General features: G+C 41.0%; 1 long non-coding RNA gene across 3 annotated transcripts; it reads right to left on the bottom strand.

The window, feature by feature from the left end:
• Nucleotides 1–342: 342 nt before the first annotated feature.
• LOC113569063 (uncharacterized) lies at nt 343–4,382 on the bottom strand. 3 transcript variants are annotated; one of them, XR_014119182.1, is made up of 4 exons: nt 3,616–3,814; nt 3,408–3,481; nt 2,583–2,828; nt 343–2,098 (listed from the first exon to the last, which is right to left on the bottom strand). It is a non-coding gene; the product is annotated as an uncharacterized LOC113569063 (long non-coding RNA). The 3 variants fall into 3 exon arrangements; XR_014119184.1 differs by lacking the exons at nt 2,583–2,828; nt 3,616–3,814 and adding an exon at nt 4,326–4,382; XR_014119183.1 differs by lacking the exon at nt 2,583–2,828.
• Nucleotides 4,383–6,000: the final 1,618 nt, after the last annotated feature.

Raw genomic sequence — 6,000 nt, 5'->3', positions numbered from 1 at the left:
GAAACTATGTGAGAGCCTCATGAAGTTCACACAGTGCAGTGTCCATGTTGGCCTGAGGTGGGATGTACACGGTGTTGATGATGACCAAGGTGAACTCCTGAGAAAGGTAGAAAGGACGAAGCTTGAGGGCGAGCAGCTCCAGGTTGGGTGAGCAGGAGCGGGTGAGAGTAACAACATTGGCATTGTTGCACCAGCTGTTGTTTACCATCACACACACTCCGCCGCCTCTCGACTTCCCCGAATCTGCCGTCCTGTCCATGCGGTGAACTGAGAAGAACTCGGCCGGCTGGATAGCGTGGTTTGGTACCGCTGGGTTCAGCCACGACTCGGTGAAGCAGAGGAGATTGCAGTCCCGAATGTCCCTCTGGAACTTTGTCCTGGCCCGGAGGTCGTCTAGCTTGTTATCCAGAGACTGGACGTTGGCTAGCAGCATGCTGGGTAAGGGAGCTCGGTGTGCCCGAGCCCTCAGCCTGTTCCTGACGCCGGCTCGCTTCCCTCGAGGCCTTTTCCTCGCGCCGCGCCCTTTGTTCTCCCTCAGGATCTCCGTCGGCCATCTTGGGTCCGGGGTTACAGACGGCTTGAGGTGAGTGCTATGTAGATTAAGAGAAATAAGGGCGTCTCTGCTGTATGAGATACGTGCCGTGGTGTGTAGAGAAGGGCTGCGGAGAAGTCAGGGGTAGCGGGAAGAGCAAAAAGAGCGAAAAAGATGCCAGGTGTGGACGGAGCAGTCGTGACGGCAGCCGACCTCACCGGCGCCATCTGATATTATCAATCGCCATCTGATATTATCAATCGTCTTCAACCTTTTTAACTCACACATGATCTGTTTAAACACTGTTTCTGGTATTATACATTGCTCAATAATCATCTTACATCGTGTTTTCCAAATCTTCGAATTTATCACACAAACAATCATCCAACAGAAGTCCTTCACATTCTCAAATTCTCATTAAACACTCCATACATAATACTTTCCTGTTACGACCCCATTTAAGCCCAATACCAATACCAAACCCAAAACCCAATACTCCTCAAAAGTCCTCACCCTGTCATGCAGTAAAAACGTTCTGACAAAATTTGATAAATAGCCTCTCACCCATCCCACTCCCTCCCATTGTCTGATTCTCTAAGAAGTCACCCCCCCCCCCCGGGAATCTCGGGAGAGATTCATGAGCTTTTGATGTATCAACTGGTTTATGCTGCAAAACTATTTCAGCCTGATCGATATGTTATTTAACAAAACATGTTTCAAGTGTTTAAATGATTCTTTAAAAGTGAGGCTCTCTAAGTTTGAAGTGGATATTCGATACCCATGCAAAGAAGGTAGTGTCACGTGTCAAAGGGAAACCGAGCCCGGTGTTGCTGCCGTGAGCAATAACCCCACCCCCACCCCGCCCATCTAATATAAATAGGGGGGGGGGCGGGGCATTACAGCCTGAAACGATGAGTATAGAAACAGGAACGATATTCTGTACTCCAACAATGAACTCATATGATGATGAAGTGGCTCTTGCAGGTGTGAATGACAGTGAGAGTGGACCCTCTGAAACAAGCTTTTGTGAAAACATGAACAACAATAAAACCAATGGGTGCATCAACGCATCGGTGCTGGCGGTCGTTCGAGCTATGATTGGGAATCTGATGTATAGAATTATTGATGAATATATGAGAGAAAACTGGTACGGTTGTGCTATTGACCATCCTAGTCAGCACACATGCCTGTACGATCCGGATGAATCCTATTTCAGCCTCAACGCACCTAAGCTGAGCAAGCCGTGGTTCATACACACTCTAGCCAGAGCTTTGAAGCTGTGCGGCATTCAGATACCTCCATCCTCTAGCAAGATCCAGGCAATCGCTGAGGTAGTGGTAACCGACCTGCAGGAAGAACAGAATATCAAATCCACTCTCAAAGAGTTCGTAGAAAAAAACGATAGCGTGTGCGAGGAGCAGGTACACGACGACGTCGTGGACTACTGGAAGCTGCACGAAAACCTGAACCCTGGTACTCGGGCCAAATGGGAATCCGCCTGGACACCAGAGCCGGTCCTTCACCCGAGAAAAAAAGAGTGCTGAGGACGGAGTTGATCACGCTGTTCTGTAAAACCCATGAAAACTGAGTCAGAACCGATAAGACCAAATCCTTATTTAATTTGGAAATGCTGATGTGTGTAGTACCTGAGTCTAACAGTCAGTGGAGTTCTCTAGTATCAGAAGCCAATAATACATGTTGTCCTTTATATATATATATATATATTTATATATATATTTATATATATATATTTATATATATTTATATATATATATATATTTATATATATTTATATATTTATATATTTATATATATTTATATATTTATATATATATATTTATATATATATATATATATATATATATATAAGTCTTGTTATTTCTCATATCATTGAAAACCCAAATGAATGTAAAAACAGGCATATATTATGTATATTCACCTATGTAATAGATGTATGTGTTTTGAAACTAAGTAACGATGAAAAGGTTGATGTATATAAAACCTTTGATTGCATGCTTTCATTTTTAATTGAACGTAACGTAAACATAACCTCTTTTGCTGAAAAGATGTTTATAAAACCATAATCCATTCTAGCACTCTCTTCATTGTGTTTCAATCATTTCACCATGACTGAACGTCTGCTGAAAAATATTTATTTCACTCCTTCAAACCCGGGATCCTATGGAGGGGTCGAGAGTCTGCAAAGGTCCGTGGTGGATGAAATCGGTAAAAGGGTTGGTGATGAGGAAATCAAAATGAAGTGAACGAAGCAAATTCCTTCATGGTGTTTAAAACCCTGTATGGGATGTTTCAAACGAAAAAGGTGGAAAAACTAAGATTGAAGTTTAGAGTCGGCGATACCTTCAGAATTTCATGATTAAAAAGACATTTTGAGAAAGGGTACGAGCAGAACTTTACAGATGAGTATTTTACCCTTTCTGAATGTTTGCAATATACAATATATGTATACAAATTACGGGATTCTGATGGGGAAAATATAGATGGGACCTTTTGTGAACAGGAGCTGCAAACGATTTTAGTGGGAAAAGACAAAGCCTTTAAAATAGAAAAAAAAATCTATATGAAAAAACTAGGAACTGAAGAAAGATGTGCTTGATCAAGTGGGTTGGGTGGCCCGATAAATTTAACTCCTGGATTCCGTCCGAGGACGTCTTTCAAATTGTGAAAGGTTAAAAGGGGGGGGTGCTAAATCAAAATGAAATTATAATACGATCACCATTGAAAAGAACGGATTCTACGTGACTCTACCGAGCAACGCCTCCAAAGACATTTACCCCGATAATAAGATTTCGTGCTACACAAACACATTTCTGAAACCTATAGAGTTGGTAGGCGGATGGGAGGACACACTCACCGAGGTGCAATACCCGTACACATGGTACTCGATGAAGGAGCAGGACACTGAAAGTGTCTTTTTTGTTCAACTCTCTGCAGAAGGAGAAAATGGTATGGTATTTACATTTCTTTTGAACCATGGGTATTATAAGAGTATAGAACATCTGGTTAAGGAAATTAATAAGCAGAAAAAAGTTTAGCTCTTGATCTAAAAATAGATTACCAACCCGTGAAAAACAAAATTCGTCTGATGACTAACAAACCCTATTCGCTATGGACTCAAGGAAACCTTTCACACATTCTGGGCTGGATTATAAACCTCTCACACGTGACGAGCTAGAAGCACCGTTCCCCGCCTACATTCACGCGGGGTTTTAGACCATGTTTATATATACGGATATTATACAATATCAGAGAGTAGGGGACAGTTTTGTTCCTTTGCTGAGATGTGTACATATATCTTATTATCGGGATGGTTGACAATGAGGCTTACAGCGGAGCCTGCCATAAAAATCCTTTTAATTTTATACACTATGACACAGAGTTTATCGCTCTCAATATCGACGGAACGCAGCATCCAGCAAAACCGTATCAACCCAATTTTCAGTCCGGGGACGTGGTCTGTGAATATTATTCATTAATTCAAGCTTCATGAAAACAGCTTAAAGATCAGGCTATGTCCATCAATCGGCAAGAATACGCTGCTGTATATAGCCTTATAGCTTTTAATCTATCCCCAGATGATGATTGCGGGCAGCATTTGTCGTTAATAAAGTCGGGTAATATGAGACGGGAACTCAGATTTAAAGACCCGCTCCCGAGGACCATAAATCTCGTTGTCTACCCCAATTTTGACAGTATTTTGGAAAGTAACAATCGCCGCAACACACTCATTGATTATCAATAAAATAAATAACATGGACACCAGAGAGCTCACGAATGTAATGAGAAGCTGTCGTGATCTGGAGAGGATCTTTTGCGATATGGTTCCGTGCGACCAGCTGCCCAGGTTTAAGATGAGACGATTCCCTGCTTATACATAGTGAACACTCACCCCAGTGACATGCTTGGAGAACCCTGGTTAGCTATGCATCTCAACGACAAAACCTCAGGAGAATTTTTTGATTCATTAGGAAACTCACCAAGCTACGAACTTTTCCCTCATTTGACTTTAGTCGTGTAGACATTTTAAATTATTTTATTTTATTTTTTTTTCAATATTTTAAAGCTTTTTTCTTAGGAATGTACACCGCAGGGGTCACCCAGGAAAACACGCTTGACCTAAGGCGAAGCTCTTCTGGCGTCTGAGCTTTCAAGCCAACAAATAAATACCCGTAAGGTCTAGAGGTGGCGTCTTGAAAACATTCCACAAAATATTTGGCATTTCCCGGATACATCTGAAAAGCCAATACGCTGATCTGTGACTTTTCTCTGGCGTTCTTAAATAAAATCATGTAGTTTAGGTTCCTGTGATGAGTATATTTTGTAAAAGCCTTTTCTACTTCTTCGTTATTACTGGCGTTATTCATCAAATCGTCTAGAATTAGAAGGTTAGTCTTGCTGAAGGGAAACAGTTCATCATCACAGAAAGATTCTAGTATTCAAAATTAATGTTTATTTTGTTCATCAGCTCATCATACAGAGGTGCCAACACGTATAACACCATACAATGTTATAAAGAACGTTAGACAATGTCTCATTCAAGTAATGTTTTGATGAAAAAAATATTTTCTGCTATTGCTAGGAATGCAAACGATACATGAAAATAGTACTTGCATTCTAGCATCAAAACAATGAGTTACAGACATTTTACAATTACACACACACACACACAAAAAAATAAATCCTATATACAATCAGATTCTTAATACTCGTACAGCAGAGTCCTGAAATCGGGCAACAAAACAAGTTTGTCATAAACAATCCTGAATCTTTTCATTTGTAATTTGTTTTTCAAGAGAAAGCCTTTTTTTTTTATCTCTCACGATTTAATTTTGGGTGGACGTAAGTACTCTAGTCTGATGTGTGTTTAGTCAACCAGATCTGTCAGAGATTTCAGGTTTACGAGTTTGAATAGTTTAAAGTGATACCTTTGGCTTTCATTGTTGTTTTACCTTTGAGTGTGTGTGTGTGTGTGTGTGTGTGTGTGTGTGTGTGTGTGTGTGTGTGTGTGTGTGTGTGTGTGTGTGTGTGAGTGTATGTGTGTGTGTGTGAGTGTATATGTGTGTGTGTGTGTGTGTGTGTGTGTGAGTGTGTGTGTGAGTGTGTGTGTATATATGTTTGTGTGTGTGTGTGTGCTAATCAGACCTTCTCTCATCACTGTAAGTAGTTACATTGCCATATACGGACACTGTTTGTTTCTGTACTCCAGCACACTAAATGTAAAATGAATCTACCATAACTGTTACCGTGCAGAACCTCGAGGGTATTTGCCTCTACACTGAGTGAACCATACAGGAACCACACACCCTTCTTTAGTTTTCTCTAGTTTTTCTAATCAGAACGGTGTGGCTGTCCGGCTGCTTGTACAGTAGACTACACCATGTGCCCGTGTAATATGTGTGTGGAAGACATTAGGAAATAAAATGATCTCTAGACACATTAACTCTTAT

The sequence above is a fragment of the Electrophorus electricus genome, chromosome 21 (genome assembly GCF_041902795.1).
Source record: "Electrophorus electricus isolate QZ-2024a chromosome 21, ASM4190279v1, whole genome shotgun sequence".
Classification (NCBI taxonomy): domain Eukaryota; kingdom Metazoa; phylum Chordata; class Actinopteri; order Gymnotiformes; family Gymnotidae; genus Electrophorus; species Electrophorus electricus.
The sequence above is the reverse complement of the archived record's forward strand: the minus strand, read 5'-3'. Positions and strand labels throughout refer to the sequence as shown.